The sequence below is a fragment of the Chiloscyllium plagiosum genome, unplaced genomic scaffold, assembly GCF_037043375.1.
Source record: "Chiloscyllium plagiosum isolate Xiang-an unplaced genomic scaffold, Cpla_swu_hap1 HiC_scaffold_5, whole genome shotgun sequence".
NCBI lineage: Eukaryota > Metazoa > Chordata > Chondrichthyes > Orectolobiformes > Hemiscylliidae > Chiloscyllium > Chiloscyllium plagiosum.
The window spans coordinates 21422074-21446489 of NW_028270143.1; the positions used below are offsets into that span (position 1 = coordinate 21422074).

The window sequence follows — 24416 nt, forward strand, 5'->3', positions numbered from 1 at the left end:
ATCCTTCTTATAATGCGATGTCCAGAACTGTACACAATACTCCAAGTGCGGCCGCACCCGAGTTTTGTACAGCTACTGCATAACCTCATGGTTCCAAAACTCAATCCCTCTATTAATAAGAAGGCATACAGTGTTTTAGCTTTTAACAGCCCTGTCAACCTGGGTGGCAGCTTTCAAGGATCTGTGTGCATGGACACCGAGATTTCTCTGCTCATCTACACTACCAAGGATCTTATCTTTAGCCCAGTACTTTGCATTCCAGTTACTCCCTTCCGGTTACATCTGCAGGTTCCCTTCCAAGTCACACATTGTTCTGACTTGCAACTGTATCACTGTTTATTTACTGTTTCTGGCTCAAAATCCTGTAACTTTTTCCCTAAGAGCACTGTGCATGTGTCTACCATGGACTGCAGTGGTTCAAAAAAGCAGTTCACCACTACCTTCAAGGGCAATTTGGGCTGGGAAATAAGTGGATTAGAACATAGAACAGTACGGCACAGAACAGGCCCTTCAGCCCACGATGTTGTGCCGACCATTGATCCTCATGTATGCACCGTCAAATTTCTGAGACCATATGCATGTCCAGCAGTCTCTTAAATGTCCCCAATGACCTTGCTTCCACAACTGGTGCTGGCAACGCATTTCATGCTCTTACAGCTCTCTGTGTAAAGAATCCACCTCTGACATCACCTCTATACTTTCCTCCAACCAGCCTAAAACTGTGACACTTCGTTTTAGCCATTTCTGGCCTGGAAAATAGTCTCTGGTTTTCGACTCTATCTATGCCTCTCATTATCTTGTATACCTCAATTAGCTCCCCTCTCCTCCTCCTTTTCTCCAATGAAAGAAGTCCGAGCTCAGTCAACCTCTCTTCATAAGGTAAGCCCTCCATTCCAGGCAGCATCCCGGCAAACCACCTCCGAACCCTCTCCAAAGCATCCACATCCCCCCTACAATAGGGCGACCAGAACTGGACGCAGTATTCCAAGTGCGGTCCAACCAAAGTCCCATAGAGCTGCAAGAAGATCTCACAACTCTTAAACTCAATTGTTTTGAATGAAACCATTTAAGCACATTATGATTCACGTAATGCTAACTTTTGTCTCCTGTAGCACACACAATGGTTTATGATCAGAAAGAGTGAAATCACTTTACCAGGTAGAACCTCATTTGGTCTCCTTACCTGAGGAAAGATGTATTGGTCATGAGGGAGTGCAATGAAGATTTACCATCCAAGAATCATGTCACATGACTGAAAATTTGGGCTGAATCTTTTTGTTTTTGGCCGTGTTGATGTTGTCAAGTTTCATGGAGGGTTTCTCATAAGGCCTTGCAAGATTTTTTGACATATCATAGCAAACTCACCTAACTGACTACCTGCTTCATCCTATGGCAGCCCTCTCATCTGACTAAAGCCCCATTCTACCACTTGCTATACTTGGATCTACTCCCCATTGCCAGGAATTATCGGCAGTCCTGGTGTCACTCCATCTTTAAAATACCATTGTATGTTTGGATAAGCACGGTTAGTCATGAGCTGCTCTGCATATTTCCTAGCATGGCAAAGAAGGAAAAATTGGCACTTCACAAGGCTGACAAGGACCTAGAAGCACTGGAGGATGAGATGGTACAATGGCAGGATGACCTCTTACCCTCTGACCAACAGAAGTGGTCATGACTTGAGATCTTGCCATCTGGGTCAGTTCAGTCTCTGATGAATTGAGGAGTGCATATTGATATCGAAAGATGATCGATGACCTTGTCCACTTTGCCAGAATAAGTTCCACTTCTTCTTTTTGATACCTCACACTTGCTCTATTTCTGCTACTATACAGTCCACCCATCAAGGGTTATATTCTTCCTCTTTTATTGTTGCTTGCAACAGCTTCCATTACTCTCTGTCACCCACCTGACCCCCTAGTGTTTGGTGTCCAACATGGAGGATGTTTGGAGCAAGCGACATACTGAAGTCATTAGGTACCTGCTCTGACTCCATGTTAAGAGCTTCAGCATTTAGTTTTCTCATAGTGGATGGTAAGCTGGAAAGCTGCAATAAAGCAAAGCCTGCAATTAAAAAGATCATTAACAAGCAATAATTCCCTTCAATAGGCAACCCGTTGCCTAGCAAGAATCTCATCTTGATAACCAGAACTTAGGTATGAGGTGCAGCAATTGGTCCCTGACTTGACCACTCATTTGGGGCCATTAAACAGCACAACATCCGAGTCCTTAGTGTGTTGACTTTGGCCTTGACCTGAACTCTGTGATTATCTGTTCCACCTTGTTTGTCTGTCAGGCCTACTGTCCTCCTCAGCATACAGGACTTCATTCCTACTTTCCACTCCCTCCACCAAAACTTCCAATGTGGCGTCCTGTTACCAGAGTGCCTGGACTCTCACATGGTTGATCGGGCTTCACATTTTCCCAAATGAGATTTACTTGAAGAATGATTCCCAAAACCTGCTGCAGCCACATGCACCTCCTGTTTCTTGGGAATGGGTGATAGTACTGAACGTTGGTAACAATTTTGAGGCCTCACTGATGTGTTCAGCTAATGAACTGTACAGGTAATGTCTGGGTTCAGCCAGAACTCATATAATTAATCGGCAGTTTAAAATTGTCATGCTGCCGAGTGTTCAATTCAACAGTCACTTAATCATTATATGTTCTGATCCCTGCACCTGTTGTTCAGATTATTCAATTTATGCCCTGTGTCTAATTTATTTGATGGACAGAACATACATAATTCACTTATATTTTTCACCTGTTTCTTGGCAGTGCTGTAGCTAAGGGCTAAAAAGAGAGTAGAAGATCATGTCACGTTTGAACCCTGGCCATTTTCTTGGCTATCATGAACCGTCTGGGAATAATTTAATACAATAAGAATTGTGCATTTAAGTGAGACAGTAATAATTCAATGATTTCATACGTTATTGTTTCCATCATTATAACTCTTACACGAGAAATCACATTTATATATACACACCAAGCATCCAGAATTACTAGGAAATGCTAAGGAAAATGTAAGTGGTGAGATTGGGGATATAAATGGTGTCTGGGACACCCGGACCAACCAACCCAACCACCCTGTGACACAACACTTCAACTCCCCCTCCCACTCCACCAAGGACATGCAGATCCTTAGACTCCTCCATTGCCAGACCATAGCAACACGACGGTTGGAGGAAGAGAGCCTCATCTTCCGCCTAGTAACCCTCCAACCACAAGGGATGAACTCCGATTTCTCCAGTTTCCTCATTTCCCCTCCCCCCACCTTGTCTCAGTCAAATCCCTCAAACTCAGCACCACCTTCCTAACCTGCAATCTTCTTCCTGACCTCTCCGCCCCCACCCCACTCTGGCCTATCACCCTCACCTTGACCTCCTTCCACCTATCGCATTTCCAACGCCCCTCCCCCAAGTCCCTCCTCCCTACCTTTTATCTTAGCCTGCTGGACAAACTTTCCTCATTCCTGAAGAAGGGCTTATGCCCGAAACGTTGATTCTCCTGTTCCTTGGATGCTGCCTGACCTGCTGCGCTTTTCCAGCAACACATTTTCAGACATAAATGGTGTAACCACTTAGTTTGTAGAGCAGGTTTATATCAGCTGAGTCCGGAATAAGCTGTAGCTCTAAAGATACGGATTTTTCCCTCAACCACCGTTCATGATGGAAAAAAAAAAGGATTGAAACTAATAACAAGGATATCATTGCTGAACCTTCAGGTTTGCTTCAGCCATTGTTGTTAAACACAATCTTTGAAATGATGATTGCTCCAGCAAATATACCTGCAAGTTCTGACTTCACTCAGATTTTGTGTCAGTTGAAAAGTACGTTTAATTTTACAAGATGCATTTTTTAAAATTCAGTAAAAAAGAGCATGATAATTTATTTGTACTCTGCTTGATTCAAGACATATGACTGATCTTGATGCTTAATGATAATTATCTTGTGTAATTATTTCCTATGTAATTACTTCACCTGGTTGTGCTATGGGACAGGAATGAATACTGAACTTCATTGGAAAGAATGTACTTCTACTTTTCTATAAATTTGCTTTTACTTTGTTATCAATTTTGATAATGGCCGAGAGCACAGTACATGTTCCTGTAGCGTTTTCTCAATATGTAGAACCACTGAATCAACTGTTGGTGTGATATCTGTCAAACTCCATACTTCCATGCTGAGAATCACTGTTTTCAATTTCCAAGTGTTTACTGCACGTGTTGGAATTTCTGAGTTTACCATTCTCTATAATAGCATGTTTTGGGAAGGGTTGATGCCCTTTTCTTTTGACATAAGTACCTAGAGGCTTAGTGTCTTCTGCACTAAGCATAGTTACTTGCCAAATAATAAATCAGTCAGAAGGTCTGCTTTAGCTCAGTCATCCACCTCCACCTACCTCTTGGCAATCAATGAGGTGAGAAAATTCTATTATTGTTATTGGCAAGAATTTTAATCTCTGCTGAATTTAGAAACTAAAATACATTAACAGTTAAAATTGTTTTTTGAGACCACGCATTACTTGTACGTTGTATATATTAGTGCAGTTTGCAAACAAAGCGTTAGTGGGAAAATAAGCTTTTCTAAAAAAAAAGTTTAACTGACTTTTTAAAGAAACAAATAAAGGAATGTATTTGTTAAAGTTTTTATTATACTCATGGAGATTATACCCATCAATCCCCATGCTCACCACCACAGTTTCAAATATCATGCACTGAATTCATGACAATTAAAATCTACCCTGGCATCTTCATCCATAATAGTGACTTAGGTCCTGTGACATTATGAAATGTACTCTTACCCACATCCTAATTTATTTGCTGCGTCCAACCCATATAAAATTGGTTACATCAGGATCCAGCATCTCTGAAGGAAGAACTGAACGTGAAGTGACAATGTAGCAGGAAGTTGTTTTTCAAACTGAAGTGTAGGTTCATAAGGTTCAAAGCTAGGCCCATTCCTTTTGTTTCAATATTGATGTTCAGAATACAATTTCAAAAAATTCGCCAATGTTATCAAACTTGAAGATGGCAGACAGTGAGGATGATGCCCATTGTCTTTCGCAGGACATCAGCTCACACAATGGGTAGCCACATTGAAGAGGACATTTAATTGGGAAATGTGTGAGCTGATGAATTTTGGCAGGAAGGAGAGGGAAAGGCTATATAGACTAAAAGGTACAGTTGTGAAGAGTATACAGAGACAAAGAAACCTGAGGAATCAGGTAGAACTTTGAAGGTGCTAGGTTTAGTTCAAAGAGTAATTAGCTTTTCATTTTGGAACCAGAACTTTATAATAGAGGTACTGAGCATAAAAGTTGGGAAGCTCTGTTGATTCTTTATAAAGCTTTGATGAGACACAAGCAAAGTTCTGTATTCAGTTCTGATTATCACATTTTTAGAAGAATGCAAGTATTCCTGTGAGAATGCAGAGGAGGTTAACCACAATGGTTCCAGGGATGAGGAATTTTAGAGATGCAGTTAGTTGGAGACGTCAGGTTATTTTCCTTTGAACAAAAAGTGTTGGGAGGAAAGAATTGAATGATTGTGATACGCTTAGATAATGCTGCCCGAAAAGGAGTACTCAAGCATTTTACCCAGGATCCTTTAATTATCAATGCTTAATACAAAGCATAAATTTATTGCAACATTTACTTCTTATTTCATCTAAGTTAACTTCAATTTTAACTCACTTCATTTAACTTCACTTAAGCTTATCTTTAATTTAATCCACATTTAATCCTAATTTTAACCCAAACGCTACCCAGATTTGAGTGAAGTGGCCAACCTTGTTCTCTGTGTAGGTGTTGCCTCATAGTTCTTTATCTTCTCTGAAAGTGATTTCAGGGGTCATCCAGAAACTCAACTAATTTACTAGGGTCCCAGGTGCAAATGGGGCAATTTGAATTTCATGGGAAATATTTGGAATTAAGGGTCTACTGATGACCATTGAACCATTGTTGAGGGAGCTCAACTTGCTCACTAATGTCCTGCAGGGAAGCAAATCTGCTCACCTCAACTGGTCTGACCTACGTGTGACTCCAGACCCATAGCAATGTATTTGACTTGCAACTGCCGTCTGAAATGGCCCAGCAAAGGACTCAGTTGTATCAGTTGCTATGAAGTCTCAACAAAGAAATGAAACTGAATGGACCACCTGGCTCAGCTTAGGTACCAGAAAAAACAACTGCAGAAACAGCCCTGTGGACCCCGCAAAGTCTTCCTTACTAACATCTGGGGGCTAGTGCCAAAATTGGGAGAGCTATCTTACAGACTAGCCAAGCAACAGCCTTACATTTTCATCCCCATGGAATCATACCTGACAGGCAATGTCCCAGACATCGCCACCACCATCACCATCCCTGGATATGTCCTGTCCCACCAGCACACCATACCCAGCAGAGGTGGCAGTACGGTAGTATATAATCAGGAGGGAATGCCATGGGAGTCCTCAACATCGACCTGACCCCTTGAAATCTCATGGCATCAAGTTAAACATGGGCAAAGAAATTTTCATTTGGCTGCCACGTACCTTCTGCCCTCGGCTGATGAATCGGTAATCCTCCATGTTGAAGAAAACTTGGAGGAAGCACTGATGGTGGCAAGGGTACAGGTTTTATTCAGGGGTGGGGGATTTCAATTTCCACCACCAAGAGTGGTTTGGCACCAGCACAATGATTGAGCTAATTGGGTTCTAATGGGCATAACTGTTGTGCTGAGTCTGCATTAGGTGTTGAGGGAATCAACAAGAAAGAAGAACACATTTGACCTCATCCTTGCCACCTGCTGGCTGCAGATGCATCTGTTCATGATAGTGTCAGTAAGTTTGATCACCGCAAAGTCCTTATGGAAATGAAATCCCACCTTCACCTCCACTACATTGTGTGGCACTATCACTATGCTAAATGGGTCGGACTTCAAATGGACCTGGGAACTCAAGACTGGGCATCCATGAGGCACTGAGAGCCATCAACAGCAGCAGAATTGTACTCCAGCACAATTTGCAAATCTATGGCCCAGCCTGTGCCCCACTCAAACTATCAAGCCAGGGATCAAACCAGGTTCAGTGGGGATGCAGAAGGGCATGCAAGGCGCAACACCAGGTATACCTAAAGACAAAATGTCAACCTGGTGAAGCTACCAAATAAGGACTACTTGCATGCCAAACAGCATAAACAGCAAGTGGTAGATAGAGCTAAACTATCCCACAAACAACAGCTCAGTAGCATGTTGTGAATGATGGTAGTCAACTGAACAACTCACTGGAGGAGGCTCCATAAATATGTTACTATTGCTGAATCACCAGCCATCAACATTCTGGGGGTGGGTTACCATTGACCAGAAACTCAACTAAACTCACCACGTAAACATAGTGGCTACAACAGCCAATGAATACCACAGTGAGAAACTCACTTCCTAACTGCTCAAAGCCTGTCCAGCATCTACAAGGCACAAGTCAGAAATGTGATGCACTCCCTTTCACTTGCTGGATGGCTGCAGCCCCAAAAATACTCAAGAAAATTAATATTATCCAGGACAAAGCAACTGCTTGATTGACACCGCATCCACTCCCTCCAACACTAGAGCTCCCATTACAGAATGCACTACTGAGATCATCAAAGATCCTCATACAGCACCTTCCAAACCCAGGACTACTTCTGTCTAGAAGGATAAGGGCAGCAGATACACGGCAACGCCATCACCTACAAGTATCCCTCCAAGCCACTCACCATCCTGACTTGGAAATACATCACCATTCCTTCACTGTGGCTGGGGAAAAATCCTGGAATTCCTTCCGTAACCCACCGCACATGGACTGCAAACACCTCATCACCACCTTCTCAAGGGCAACGAGGAATGGGCAATAGCTGCTGGCCAAACAGTGACACTCTTGTCCCATGAATGAATAAAATTAATGATTGGGGCTAATTATGTAGCTGTGGTGTGAGTGACCAGGAACTAAATGTGATGAAAGCAGGAACAACAAATAATTTCCAAAGGATATTGAATTATTAATTGAAGGAAATAAATTTGCAGGGCCGTATGTATAGAACAGAGAGTTGAAATGAACTTGATGGACTGAAGGACCACTTTTTGCTTCATAATGACTTTCTGACTGTCTCGGACTGGATATTCTTCATTGAGACAACAGGTGATTGAGTTAGGAGATTTCATCACTTGGCAGCTCTGGCTCAGTTGAAAGCCCCTACTCACAACCAACGTGTGCACTGGAGTTTGGGGGGGGGGGGGGCGCTGGAGGGAGCGGATGCAGGGAATAGGTACAGGGTAGAATCAGGCTGTCCCATGCTGAGAAGTAGATCACTGCCATATGGGCAGCCAAGGGCTAAATTACAAAAAACACTGTGGATGCTGAAAATCCCTGACCAGCTCTCCATTTCCACCTCAGTAACCCCTCATGATTTCTATGCTAGATCAGGGCACTTCCTTGTACATTGACCCTGTATAGTCTCAGTACAGCATCAGCGAAACTTAGAGTAATAATGACGTGTGGAACTGCTTAAAAACATCTATTCATAATCTTCTTTTGAAAAATGGGTTTCACAATAGCCCTATACAAGTATTATTAGCCTGATTTTTATAGTAGCAAATACGTTGTCCTGGACGTTAGCAAGGCCTTTGTCAAGGTACTGCACAGTAGGTTGTTGAGTAAGTCTGTTTACTTGAGAAAGGATGTAGTGGCACTGGAGGGGGTGTGGAGGAGGTTCACTAGGTTGATTCTAGGGTTGACAGGTTTGGCTTATGAGGAGAGGCTGAGTAGACTGGGATTATCTTCATTGGAATTTAGAAGAATGAGGGAGAATCTTACAAAAAACATGTAAAGTTATGAAGGGAGTAGATAAGGTAGAGGGGATGTTTCCACTGACAGGTGAAACAGGCATAGCCTCAAAATTAGGGGGAGCAGAATTAGGACTTAATTGAGAAGGAACTTCTTCACCCAGAGGGTTGTGAATCTATGGAATTCCCTGCCCAGTGAAGTAATTAAGGCTTCCTCGTTAAATGTTTTTAAAGCTAAGACAGATTTGTTTGAACAATAAAGGAATTAAGGGTTATGGAGGGAGGGCGGGTAGATTAGATTACTTACAGTGTGGAAACAGGCCCTTCGGCCCAACAAGCCCACACCGACCCGCCGAAGTGCAATCCACCCAGACCCATTTCCCTACATTTACCCCTGCTCCTAACACTACGGGCAATTTAGCGTGGCCAATTCAACTAACCTGCACACTTTTGGACTGTGGGAGGAAACCGGAGCACCCGGAGGAAACCCACGCAGACATAGGGAGAATGTGCAAACTCCACACAGACAGTCACCTGAGGCGGGAATTGAACCCGGGTCTCTGGCACTGTGAGGCAGCAGTGCTAACCACTGTGCCACCGTGGAGCTGAGGCCATAAAAAGATCAGCCATTAACATATTGAATGGTAAAGTGGACTCAGTGGGCCAGATCGCCTACTCATGCTCCTTGTTCTTATGTTCTAAAGTTAAATCTCACGGGATCCAGGGAGAGCTAGTCAATTGGATACAAAATTGGCTCGATGACAGAAGGTAGAGGGTGGTGGTCGAGTGTTGTTTTTCAGACTGGAAGGCTTGTGACCAGCAGTGTGCCACAGGAATCGGAGCTGGGTCCATTGTTATTCATCATTTATATAAATGATTTTGATGAGAATTTAAGAAGTATAGTTAGTAGGTTTGCGGATGACACCGAGATTTGGTGGTATAGTGGACAGTGAAGAAGGTTATCTGGAATGCAAGGAGACCTTGATCAACTGGGCCAGTGGGCTGAGAAATGGCAAATGGAGTTTAAATTTAGATAAATGCAAGGTGGGTCAAACGAGCACAGGACTTACGCCATCAATGATAGGACCTTGGGGAGTGTTATTAGAACAAAAAGATCTAGGGGTACAGGTTCATTGCACCTTTAAAGTGGAGTCACAGGTAGACAGGGTGGTGAAGAAGGCTTTTTGGTAAGCTTGCTTTCATTAGTCAGTGCATTGAATACAGGAATTGGGACACTTATATTTTGTTGCAGCCGTACAAGATATTGGTGAGGCCACATTTACAGTACTGCATGCAGCTCTGGTTGCCCTACTATAGAAACAATATTATTAAACTAGAAAAAGTGCAGAAGGGATTTACTAGGTTGCTACCAAGACTGGGAGGTTGGATGGGCTGGGACTTTTTTTCCCTGGAGCATAGGAGACTGAGGGGTGACCTGATAGAGGTCTGTAAAATCAAGAGAGGCACAGATAAGTTGGATAGCCATAAGCTATTAGGGGAGACTAAGACTAGAGGGCATAAGTTTAAGGTGAGGAGAGAGATACAAAAGGTACAGAAAGGCATTTTTTCACACAGAGGGTGGTGAATGTCTAGAATGGGCTGACAGAGGTAGTGGTGAAAACAAATACAATTTTGTCATTTAAGAAACATTTAGACAGGTACACTGATGGGATTGATATGGAAGGATATGGACCAAATGCAGGCAAATGGGTCTAGTTCCATTGTGAAAACTGGGCTGCGTAGGCAGGTTGGGCCAGAGGACTGTTTCCATGCTGTAGACCTTCTGCCTTGCCTGTATTCTATCTTGTGCAGCTACACATTGAATCATTGACAAACAATGTCTCTGAAGGAATAACTTATAACATCAAGCTGTCGATTTTCTCTGTGCCTACATCAAAAACTCACTTATGCAATCCTTTTGTAGGACTGGGGCTCTGTACAGAATCGATTGACCATTTTATTATTAGAATATAAGAAACCTTGGGAATGTTTGTAAGTCAATAAAGCTGACACGAGGTTTAAGGATTGGGGAGGGTATTTAGGACATGAAATGCCATGGAGGGTATGAGTGGATGTTGATGGTGGACAGGGGCTTGAGTTGGTATGGAGGCCTCATGGGAGTGCTTGAGTTAGATTTTATCATGCAAAATGTTCCCAACTTTAGAGTGTAGTACACAACTCTTCTGATATCCATGAATCATGAGTCATGAAGAATCTGGCCTATTTCCTTGAAAACTACAATGAAGGAGTGAGAAGATGCTTCCCCTTTGGTGGAGCCAGCCAGGTCAAGATTGCAGGATGCAGAATCACTACCCTTGTAACACATCAGGCAAAATTATGGACTGCTGGGTATAGGTGGGGGAATCTTAGAATCAAGTCCCGTCTGTTATTTTAAATTCCCCTGACCCTGTTCCAAGATTGTTGGAGGCCAATTATTTGAAAACATATTTCAAGGCGTTTCTCATGTTTCAGACTTTTAAAATCATTGACCATTTGGTCAAGAGTTAAATTTCAATGTTTGATTTTTAAAGCAAGTGTACTTGAATGTGATTTTAAAAATGATACTGAATATTTAAAATGCAATGGGCTGGGTATCGAATTATTTGCTTGAAAATGATTGAAACAATAAGCAACTCTAGTGATCTCTTGGGAGTTATGTATATCTTCATTACTTGGCAATAACTTGGTTGGATGGATTAATTGCTCACTGTAGAACTGCATTATAAAGTGGGGTAGTAGTGGCATCTCATATTCAAAACGTTTTGGGGACATCGATTTGAATTCCATGACAACAGAGAGTGGAATTTGAATTCAGTTGAATTCAAATCTAGAATTACGAAAAGCTAGTCTAACAGTGACTAACAAGTCATTGTTGTAAACATTAGAAGGAAGAAAATTAGTTGACTTTTGACTGCTGTGAAATGGCCTAGCCAGCAACTCATCAGTATCTAATTGCTGTAAAGTCTAAGGAAATGAATGATACGAGAGAGACTCTGCAGCATAAGTTGGCACTTGAAACGAGCCAAGCCCAGGCCTATAAACCCTGCAAAATACTCTTTACTAAAATCTGGGTGCTTGTACCAAAATATTTACCCTATCCATACCTCTCATGTTTTTATAAACTTCTATAAGGTCACCCCTCAGTCTCCAATGCTCCAGGAAAAACAGCCCGAGCCATTTCAGCCTCTCCCTGTAGCTCAAATCCTCCAACCCTGGCAACATCCTTGAAAATCTTTTCTGAAACCCTTCAAGTTTCTAACCTCTGACCTGCTGTTGTAGTCACTGGGTTTATGTGGTGAGTTCAGTTGAGTTTCTGGTCAGTGGTAACCCAGATGTTGATAGTGGGAGATTCAATGATGGTAACATTATTGAATGTCAAGGGACAGTGCTTACATTGTTTCTTATTGGAGATGGTCTTGGCCTGGCATTTGTGTGGCGCAAATGTTACTTCACACTTGTCAGCCCAAGCCTAAATATGGTCCAGGTCTTGATGCATTTGAACATGGAATGCTTTGGTATCTGATGAGTCGCAAATAGTGCTGAATACTATGCAATCATCAGCCAACATACCTACTTCTGGCCTTATGATGGAGGGAAGGTCATTGATCAAGCAGCTGAAGGTGGTTGGGCCTAGGACACTACCCTGAGGAACTCCTGCAGAGATGTCCTTGACTTGAAATGACTAACCGCCAGCAAGCACAACTAACTCACTAACAGGTATGACTCCATCCACTGAAGTGTTTACCCCAAATACCCACTGATTCTAGTTTTGCTCAGGCTCCTTGATGTTAAGGGCTATCACTCTCATCTTACCTCTGGAATTCAGCTCTTTTGTCCATGTTTGAACCAAGGTCAGGAGCTGAGTGGCCCTTGCAGAACCCAAACTGTGTGACGCTGAGCAGGTACAGTTGATCTACTGATGATCAAGAGTACACTAATGGGGTGGTAATTGACTGGGCAATTTTCCACATTGTTGGGTAGATACCAGTGTTGAACTGTACTGGAACAGCTTGGCGAGGGGAACGGCAAGTTATGGAGCACAAGTCTTCAGTACTATTGCTGGAATGTTGTCGGAGGCCATAACCTTTGCAGTATCCAGTGTTTCTAACCTTTCCTTAATATTATTTGGAATGAATCGAATTGTTGAATACTGGTATATGAAATGCTGGGGACCACTGGAGGAGGCCGAGATGGATCGTCCACTTGGCACTTCCTGAAGATTGCTGTGAGGGCCTTGTCTTTTGAACTGATGTGCTGAGCTCTTCCATCACTGAGGAAAGGGATATTTTTGGAGCCTCCTCTTCCACCGAGTTGTTTTAATTTCCACCACCATTCACAATTTGATGTTGCAGAATTGCAAAGCTGATTCATTGGTTGTGGGGTTGCTTGTCTAGCTCTGTCTATCACTTGCTGCTTATATTGTTTGGCATGCAAGTAATCCTGTTTGGTGGCTTCACCAGGTTGACACCTCATTTTCAGGTATGTCTGGTGCTACCAGGATTATTAACTGCTATTTCTGGCATCTCCAGCCTGTTGCCACCACCAAACACGCATTCCCCTCCCTTCCCTTGTCAGCCTTCCGCAGGGACTATTCCCTCCAGGACACCATGATCCACTCTTCCTTCATTCCCAATACCTCCCCACAGTGTCACAGCACCTTCTGCTACAATCGCAGAAGTGTAACATCTGTCTGTTTAGTTCTCCCTTCCCAGTATCCAAGGGCCCAAGAACACCTTTCAGGTGATGCAGCGCTTTACCTGCACTTCACACATTCTAATCTACTGCATTCGCTATTCACAATGTGGTCTCCTCTTCATTAGGAAAACGAAACATTGACATTATAAAAAAGACACTGAATTTCCAGTTGCCTGCCGCTTCAACTTCCCTGGCCAACATCTCTGTCCTAGGCTTTCTGCAGTGTTCCAGTGAAGCTCAGTGCAAACTGGACAGACAGCACCTCATTTTCCATTTGGGGACCCTGCAGCCTTTCAGACTTAATATTGAGTTCCTCATGCAGTCAACATTTGGTACAAACATGCTCACTATGAGCTACAACGGGGTCGAGCAGCTCCCATATCATGAAGTTACAACACAAAAAATTTCTATTTTATCCACTTAGTTCTTAATTAAGTCAAATGGTCTTTTTGTCATCCAATTGCCCCTTCCAGCTCCAGCTCGGTTGAAGCAAAACACTTAGAGACACAGTATAGTTTTGCCTCCTTCGTCTTTATTCTGGGTCCTGGAGGGAGAGAGAGCGATCGGCCATGTATACAGGGACATGAGTTCATGGTCTTCTCTAGAGCAGTAGTTTCTCAATGAACTATATAGTCATTTTACAGGGAAGAGCACCCAGATAAGGCAACATGCATATTAATTGGGTGACTGTTATAATCAACGAGTATCAACAGTAAGATTAAACCATCTGCTGTTCCACAATGAATAACTGGCTTCACATAATGAATACTTTTCACCTTGTTAACTGACATTGCATACTGATGCTACCTCATCTTGTTAAATGGATCTACATAATGACTGCATTTCTACCTTGTTAGCCCATTACCCTTACCTCCAGCACCCTCTTGTTAACAGCAGGTTCTTATCTAGTCTGAGTCATGCTCAGCTGAACCTCTTGTTTCACAAAACTCAGAACTTAACTGTTTCCCTGCCTGCTTATACCCAATACGCATTCTCATTTTCATACACCTGACTTCAGTGAAACATAAGAACAACAATGTGAACTATTGCTTTAAAGTGAATTTTATCAGAAACTATTACAACATGAAATGTTTTTTTCATTTGCAGTGACTTTGTATTGTCAGTCAATTTTTTTGTCATCAGTGTCACTAGAGAACTACCAGACTGTCACTTGTTATCCTTCATTCGGGTCAAGAGTACACTCAGAAACAGGGCATTGGTAAATGTGGAGTAAATGGTGAAAGCGAGGTAGAATTTGTATTTTAAGTGTTGACCCTATCTCAGCTGGAAGGTGGAGACCAAGGTTTCTAACATCCACCACAAATTAGTCAGCAATGGAGTTTGAAATCCATTCACAGGTCATGCAGTGCTAGATCTGTTTTCAGAGAACATGAAGACCATATTATGGTCACTCAGAATGCTGTCAGATGTCCCATAAAAGGAAAGTACTGAGATGAATTAAGAGAGTGACTGATGCTCAGGATTTGTATTCATAAAACAGTGCAATCAGCCACAAGCCTTCTCTCCTGTGCATCCTGTAAAGGCAATGAAATCTGGAAGAGATCATACAGTAACACAGTGTGTTCAGGTTATAATCAGCTGTACCATAACGTGCTAAATATGAGTTGGTGCTTAACAGGCCAGATACACTGAGCTTCTTATTTCGACAGTGTCACCACAGGGAGGTGCCATGTGGAGGCCAAACCCAACTTCACAGAGAAGAGAAGAAAATTAATAGGCTATTCTTTCCATAACCCTGTGGTGTTCCATCTTTTTCTGGAGTGGCACTAATGAAAGACGATGAGCAGCTATATCTGTTTATTGTTGAGGCTGTCTAACACTAGAGATTTAACAAAAGAACCTGCTGTTGTTCTCCAAATAGTGCCAAGTATAATGGAAATGGCTGCTCATAAACTTATGATGGATCATAGGAATTGGAAACTGAGTATGTCAATCACACCTTGAGGTTGTTTGCTTTTGCCCCCAATCCCCTGTACCTTTGATTAACAAAAGAAAACTATCGATTGCAGATTTAAAATAAACAACTGATCTAACGTCAGTTCTTGTGTATGGAAGAGAGTTCCACACTTCAAATATATCATGTGAAAGTGTCTCCTAACCTATCTTCTGGAAGGTCTGGCTTTAATTTTTAAACTGTATCCCCTCATTCTAGATTTTCTAACCAGAGAAACCACACCATGATTTTCCAAAGTCTTAAAAATTATCAAATTTGCCCTTAACTTCAAACTTCCAGGGAATACAATCCTAATTTGCGTAAGTGTTCCTTTTATTTAAAGCTTCGAAGACCTAGTATTATTCTAGTAAATAAACAGGATGATATATCTTTTCTAAGGTGTCATGCACAAACTGAACACAACAATATAGGTGTAGTCTAACAATCTTAATGGAGCATCAGAATGATTTCTATCTTACTTTATTCCTCTCAATTTAAATGCCATAATTCAACTTTTGATTATTTTCTGTACCTGTCCATGATATTTTCATAATCTATTTACATGAACATCACAGTGTCTTTGAATCTTCACTATTTCTAGCTATTCAACATTGGATTACACTCTGATTTATCCTTTTTGACTGGATACTTTCGCACTTACCTACATAAAAATGCATTTTCACAAGTTTGCCCTTTGACTTAAAATTACAATGCAACATTCATAAATTATGCTTCCATCTACACAATGCCAATGTAATTGGAAAACTTGGATGCATGGTTCTCTATCTAAGTGGTTAATAAAAATCGTGATTTGAGGCCTCAAAGCAGATTGCCAACTTGAATGTGTTCTCATTATCTCTATTTTCTGACTTTATTGCTTAGTTTATTTCTGAACAAGGTGAACAATCCCATGCAATTTGGGCGAACAGTCTCTTTTCTGAACTAAATTATCAAAAATCCACTGGATTGAATCTATCTTCTTTTTGCCAAGTCTGAATAGTGTTGCATTTTTTGGAGGATTTTGTTTTCTGCAAAGCTTAGCAAATTTTCTTGCCGTTATCTTTTCCAACTTGCCTCATTAAATATCCACCATGCCCCCATAGCATCTCTCGCACCTAGTTTCCATCCCATTTTATTACCCACCATTCAACTCATGACTCAATATCCACTCCATAAATTAGCATGCCTTGTGCCCTAGCATGCAGTAGGGCACCTGGGTGAGCACTGGCATTCCGAAGCTGTCCTGTTCATTAACGGACAAATTTGGAACATGGCAGAGATGGAGAAGATGACACCACACTTCTCTGATAAGGTCCTGGTGGATATGATGGTGCAAATGAGTGGCTTGGAGAGGCTAGCCAAAGGTTGCCATCTTGGTCAGTGCTGTTTCCAGGTTGCAAGGAATATCCAATAAGGCAGAAAGAAGGCTAGAGACCTTCTCTGATCCACCAGGACAAGTGTCACACTTTTTTTGTTCCTGCCACCTCATGCTCCTTCTATCTCTGCTGCTGCCCCTACCTTCCACCAAGGCTCATGCAACACTTGCTGGCCCTTCAGCCTCCCACACAACTAACCCCACTGCCTCCTCATTTGTTAGGAGCATCTCACCATCTTTCCCCCATATGCACCAGCACTAACAGCTGTGTCACCCACTGTCATCTCATTCAGTTCCCCATTTCTTTTATTACAATAGATGATAGCCCATAATAGGGTGGAAGAGCCTGTACAGATTAGGGGAGGGTGTGTCTTCAACATCTGTGTCCTCACCTCCTATGAGGACAGAATCCTGACTCTCTGCAAAACGAGACCAAGAGTGCTCCTGCAGGGATGTGAGACGTACATGTCTTGCCAAATGTATATATTCGACTCCATATACCACCGCAACTCTCCCATTAACCCTATTATGACTTCCAATCATCAACCACAAATTCCAATCACTGCCCACGATGCCTTCTCTCTCTTTTGTCTTGCAGGTTCTGCAAGCCTCCCTGTATGTGTGGAGAAGTGGCTGGCTGCGGAGGAACCACCCTCCTGGACCTCTGAGGATAAGCATGCCGAGACCTCAGAGGAAACAAGGCTGCCTCCTGCCTCCCCAACAAGCCTGATTCTGACAGCTCAGTGAGGGACTGCAGGCATTGAAAGTGTGGGTTCACAATTTGGTGAGCCTTTGACTGTGATAACTCTAACTGGCTAAAGAAGAAACGGTCCGGACTGTTTTAGGCAAGCCACCTACTCATCTCCTCCGTTAGCAACCTGAGATACATCTCATTAGGCCCTGGGATTTATGCACTTTTCTCTGCCCACAGAAACATTAACTTCAGCATATCCAAGAACCCACCATCCAGCTGAAATGCCCGGCTTCAATGTCTTTCTTCTTTGTGAATGCACATAAGAAATATTTGTTTAAGTCTACATCCATGTCCTCTGGCTCCATCGCAGGTTGCCCCTTTTGTCTCTAATAGGCCCCCACTCTTTCCTGGTAATCCTCTCACTCTTAATATGCTTATAAAATGCCTTGGGGTTTCCCTTAATGTTGTTTGCCAAAGATAGTTCAAGGCCCCTCTTTGCTCTTTCAATTTATTTTTTAGCAGCTTCCTACGCTCTCTATACTTTTTTAAGGCCCTGCCATGTTTTTAATGCACTTGTACCTAACGTATGCTTCCCTTTTGGTCTTTACCTAATTCTCGATATCCCTTGACATCCAAGGTTCCCTGGACTTGCTAGCCTTGTTCTTCACTGTTGGCAAGCATGCTGGCCCTGAATTATCACCCTTTTGAAAGGCTCCCACTTTCCAAGTGTAAACCTCACTGCAAATAGCTGCTCCCAGCCTATGTTTGCAAGATCCTGTCTAATGATATTGAAATTGACCTTCATACAATTTAGGCACAGCTTCTGTGCTATCCTTATCCCTTTGCATAATGGCTTTGGAACTTACAGAGTTACAGCCCACTGAAACTTGAACCATTTTAACTGGTTTCATTCCCTAGGATTAGATCCAGCACAGTCAGGACCGAAAGCTCATCCTGGATGTGCTTTAAAAATTCCACCCCACCTAATCCTTTCACGCTAAAGCAATCCCAGTTCATGTTAGCAAAGTTGACATCTCTTACAGCTATAACTCTATTCCTCTCGCATCTTCTGTGAGTCTGAACCTGAATGGTACCAGCTTGCATGATATCAAGTCTGGATCTCACGACTGAAAAGCAACCAACGCTGAAGATTGCAGTGGGTCAGGCAGCATCCATAGAGACAGAGCAAACTAACATCTTGAGTCGAGATGACTCTTCATCAGAGTTCTGAGGAAGGGTCATCTTGACTTGAAAGGTTAGCTTGCTGTCTCTCCATAGCTGCTGTCTGACCTGCTGTGATCTCCAGTGTTGGGTTTTTTTTTTCAGTACAGATTCCAGCATTTGCAGTTATTTGCTCCTGAGTCTCATGACCTCAGTCTGCAATTCCACTGCAGCCTTAGGGCATAGGGTACCTACCGCTTGTGGTACAAGCTGAGATATCAGTGATTATATCACCTAGTATGATGACTCAAAAGTGTATTTATGGGGCTGAATACTACTTCTGTATGTAAAATGTTGGGAAAAGCTGCTGTGCAATGACTCATGGCAAATTGGAGCCAGATTCATCCACGCTCTTTGACAATGACAGCACACTTTCTGGCTAGCCTATAAGCATATTAAGTATTTTATAATATGTGCTAATCAGTCTTTTTTCCCCATGCTGTCCCAGTAATGCCTCCACTGAAATTTCCTGCATTAGAATTCACATGCAACCTCACCCAGTAGGGAAGTTGCCACTGCAGAATCCTTTCTTCCTGATCTGGCCACAGTTAATTTGTGCCTGGCAACTCACTGCATGCAGATTTAGTCTTTATAATATCTGTAAAGTTTGCAGAGTGCCGGTAATTAAACTGTTGTCTGCAAACCTTAAACTGACTGGCATTGTTTGTTTCTTCAAAAACTTCTTAATGTTTGCCTTCAGCCAGCCACCGCACAGGGCAGACAGCAGTTCTTGGGTATCTGAAAGTAGACAAGTTCAAAAGGCAAGTTTGTGCTGAAGAAAAGTGTACATAGGGTGAAAGAAGAAATGGATGATGAAGCCATCTGCACATTATAATTCTTAAAGATTGTGGGGAGGATGAGGTGGGAAGTGAGATAGTACGTTAGGCAAGAACATGAGCCATTTCAACCTGGTCAGTAGTCATGGCCTCAGTGATGGCAATTCTCGTACTGGCTTAGCATCATTTGTCTCCTTCTTGGCAGATGTAGCCATGCATGCTCTGCTGGCTACCTTCTGTTGTTGCTGCTGATTATGGGCTACCTTCTCCTGAAAAAGATAAGGGAGGTTTGTTAGTGAATGTGGTTTTTTTTGATAAGTCTGCCATGATTGAATAGGTGTCTGTCTTCACAAACAGTGAGATGCAAGTGTTTGGCTTGGAACAGTGCGAAGTGTGTGAACGTGAGATAAGGCTAAGAATATCTGCAGTGACGTGGAGGAGTCGGTGTTGGACTGGGGTGGACAAAATTACCCCAGTCCAAGACAGCTACCTGATTAAGGAGCAGTGCTCCGAAAGCTAGTGCTTCCAAATAAACCTGTTGAACTATAACCTGGTGTTGTGTGATTTTTAACTGAGAATATCAGCGACTCTTCTGACTCTTCAGTTTCAAAATTTCCAATTCGCAGGCAACAGCCACCACCTGTTCAAGATGGCCATGCAGTCCCTTTATACATTCATCCTGGATCAGGATGGTTTCTGGGCCCTCACTACTACTTGGAAAGAAGGCCTGAAGCATTTCCAACTCCATTAATGGTTGGCACTGTAACATTGGTTGATTTGTCCTAACCAAAACCATGACTCGTTTTGCAGTCCGCCTGGATTCTGTAATACCAGCAAGCTTTCACTTTCTTTGTCAGATTTCCTCTTTCAAGTAAGTGATCTACATGGCGTGATGGAATTCTGTCACAAATCTTCACTAGATATCTGAATGTACCTAGTATCTTTACAACAATTCCAATCCCATGTTTCTCATTTTCACCTCAGCAGCTTTTCACTGTGATCTTCTGACCAGCATTGTCCTCTCCACATTTCAAGAATCGGGTATCACATTACCCGCATTTTGTTTTGTATTTGTCTTCGGACTTAAATAGATTAGACCTTGTCCTAGGAATATAGTTAAACTAATACATAAAGTGGGCAACCTGTTATAAATTGATGAATCATTCTGTAATAGAACAGCAAATTGTTGAGCCTTGATCAAAGAAAATCACATAAATTATTCCTTACCTTGTTACCTCGCAAATACCTCTGCCAAGACCTTTTAACAACTTCTAAACTTGTTTCTGCAGCACAGTATAATGCTGGGGGATATGGTAGTATTAGATTATAGTTTATTCCATTCTTGCTCAAAAATATTTCAAACTCTTCAGATGTAATCTGTGGGCCATTACCTGACTCCAAGATTTCTGGTAACCCATAAATTGCAAACAAACTTCTTGAAACCAAAGTGGTATCGGGCACAGACTCAATAAATATCCATTTTTAAAATGGATTTCAAGCAAAAAAGGTCACACATCCAGTTCCATTTCAAAGAATTGATGTACATTTGATCCCACCGTCTTCCCATTATGTTTAATCATTAAATGAAAGGAACCTTGGTTGAATCATTCTGAGACACAATTTATAATTTTTTGCCAACTCATTGATGGCTCTTATCCATCTTTGAATATGAAAAATAGGTTTTTGCTGTTACTCTCATACAGGCAAGCTCTGTGCAGATATTTTAATCAATCTTTAGATATGTTCTGACAGATTTCTGGGACAGGTAGGACTTGAAACTAGACCTTTTGACCCAAAGGTAGGGAAGCTACAACTGCACCACAAGGACCCTGACTTTACTTGTGTGTATTGAAATGCCTTAAATAATCTCGAAACGCTCAGTTCATTTCTATGTGTGAAATACTCCTGCAGTTTCTTGTCATCATATTCTTTAGGTTAATCATTTATAGCATACTTGAGGACTTCACTGAGCATCAAATCATTGTAAGTTTCCTCACTAATTTCCCTGGCCGACTATGCCGTGTAATTTGTATTTGTAAAATGTCTCACAGGAAATTCTGGTTAAAAAACTTCACAGCCATGAAGTAACAGCAGTGCTTTTTTAATTTTGATGCCATACACTCGGAGTGGATCTTACAATATTCAGCTTTCTCTGTCTTTTGCCAATGTGAAAGTTATCTAAGAAGCAGTGCACTCCTTTCATCTCACTCACCATCTTTGCATATTTGAATCTTATGCCGTTCCTTGCTCAAAACGTCGATTCTCCTGCTCCTTTGATGCTGCCTGACCTGCTGCGCTTTTCCAGCAACACATTTTTAAATACTGCTGAGCGACCAGGCCGGGACTTGGCATGAGCCACCAAGAGGTCAGGCTGACAGCCGCCAAGAAACCAGGCCAGGACCCACCGTGAGCCATTGGGAGACCAGGCTAAAACTCATCGAGAGACCAAAGTGTGGAGAAAAGAAAAAAAAGAGAAGGAAACAGGAGGAGCAGAGGAGCTCTGGTTGGAACATCCTACTCCACCACCACCTTGACTGGAAGTTGGTAACAAGCCCAGATTTCATTCCTGGCTCAGTTGCCCAAAAGCAGGAAAAGTGCTGGATATGCAAACCTGACCTTTTAAAAATAGCTCCCGCAGTCCACATTTACAATGGGAGGCAGGGTGGAGAGTGATACCCAATGGGTTGATTCAGAAGGAGGTGAGAACAGAGGAGACTGCCAGTTCCTAACGTGGGCTGGACAGAAAGCCAGAACTGTGTCTAAAAATATAAAATACATAACATAAAATACAGAATGAAATATAAACTATTCTTCCAACCTCTCCCCTCACTAACTCCACCCCCTTACCTCCCCACGCTCCCCATATTGCATTCATGCCAGCCTGCTCCCCATGGGTCCTCATATGCCAATGACTACTCTTTACCTCACACGCCAATTTACATAATCTCCACAAAGACTATGCAGACAGGAGGAAAACAAGTTCTACCACTTAAAGTTCTATACTGCAAATACATTTTATTAAGAAAAGCACCCTTATTCATAAAAATACACTTTGATAGCCCTTAGCAGGTTTGGTTGTTCTTGATAGTATTTGAATAGTTTGACACTTCTGAAATGTTTCGACAGGTTCACAGAGATTTATGCAATATCAGGGATGGTTCTCTACTGTTCGTGGTCTTAAATGGTATCTGACTCCACGCGCACATACTCACACCCATTTGAGTGATCCAGCTGTAATATCTATAATGGAACATTAAAGGAAAGCTTTTAATATCCTTCAAATGCCAACTAATTCAAACAGTATGCATTATTTATTGTGTCTTATACCTAGACATAATATTTTATCTAAAAATACAACTAATGGCTGCGAATAATTCTTAGATTCGCTGTAGTGTGGAAACAGGCCCTTCAGCCCAACAAGTCCACACCGACCCTCTGAAGAGCAACGCACTCAGACCCATTCCTCTACATTTACCCCTGCACCTAACACATACGGGCAACTTAGCATGCCCAATTCACCTAACCTGCACATCTTTGGACTGTGGGAGGAAACCGGAGCACCTGGAGGAAACCCACGCAGACACGGGCAGAATGTGCAAACTCCACACAGACAGCTGCCCGAGGCGGGAATTGAATCCCGGTCCCTGGTGCTGTGAGGCAGCAGTGCTAACCACTGGCGGACCCCTGCTCCTGTTGTCCCACTAATTCTGGTGATGTGAGCACCAGAAACTGAATGCAACTGACCAGTGACATGATCAGAGCCCGAGTGACTGGGGAATTTTTTTTTTACTTAGGCAGGGAATGTGGGTTTCGCTGGAGCTTGCATTTGTTGCAAATCCCTAATCACTTTTTAGAAGATGGTAGTAAGCTGCCCTCTTGAACTGCTCAATCCATTTGGTATAGGTATATCCGCAGTATGTTAGGGAAGAGGTTTTGACCCAGCAGCTATGAAGGGACGGAAATATTTTCCGAGTCAGGATGATAACTGGCTTGGAAAAGAATCTTTACATGGTGGTGGTGTTCCCGTGGATCTGTTGCTATCACTATCAGCCTCTCGTTTAGATAGTGTAAGAGCCATGCTGGCTGGCTGAAACATGTTTTGTATGTGGCATTTTGACACAATTTTCCCTCTGTCATCTTCAGAAAGTCAGGATTTTGCTTCTTATCATTCCTGCATCTCAAGAGATTTGCTTTTCTGCTTCTTTCCCACAACATGCAAGCTGGCCCATTTTTTCTTTTCAATGTTAGTGCTGATAGGAGTTTGAGATTGGTGAATCACTAACATCCTGTTGTCTATAAGATCTATCAATAATCTCTCATCATAATATAGAAGGTGTTGTGCCTTTTCCACAATTATTAACAACACCATTCCCAGTAACTAATTGCAATGATTCAATTTCACTAATGAAATATCATTTGCTCCATTATTCAAAATCTTTGAATTTGTTTTCAATGCAAATTATGTTACAGTTTCAAACATTCATTAGTAGAATCAGGATAATTTGATAACATAATTTATAGAGAAAATAAAACATATTTGCTAAAGACTTTATCTTCTGTACATCTTGCTTGGTAAATATATCTGTGAACTTACACAACAGAAATTGGATATAGCCTTGTTGCAATCTTGGTTTAGCTAAATTAAATTTAGAAAGTTCAGAACCACATTGTGTCAATCCTGTGGAATCCAAATGCTGACAGATCACTACCCTTTCCTTTGTTGAATTCTTTTTACCCTGCTTGATGCCAAATTACAACCAGGAAGCCAAACACCAACTGTTGTATTTATTGCTTTCGTATTGCATTATTACTATCACAGATTTCTGATTGCATTTTAATGTATTTGAATAAAAGGCAGCATTTTACATCCAGCTGTGAGGGCTGTTAAGGTGACAGAAGTTTCA

General features: G+C 42.1%; 1 protein-coding gene across 3 annotated transcripts in view; it reads left to right on the forward strand.

Annotated features, from left to right (window-relative positions):
- fbxl7 (F-box and leucine-rich repeat protein 7) overlaps window positions 1-24416 on the forward strand; it is a 337989-nt gene that overhangs the window by 147627 nt on the left and 165946 nt on the right. Inside the window, exon 3 of one of the 3 annotated variants that reach the window (XR_015757166.1) lies at window positions 17420-20061. The exons of the other annotated variants lie outside the window; for them this stretch is intronic. The gene's annotated coding sequence lies outside the window, so the exon portion shown is untranslated. Of the gene's footprint in view, window positions 1-17419; window positions 20062-24416 lie in introns of those variants that run through there. 3 annotated transcript variants of the gene reach the window in all.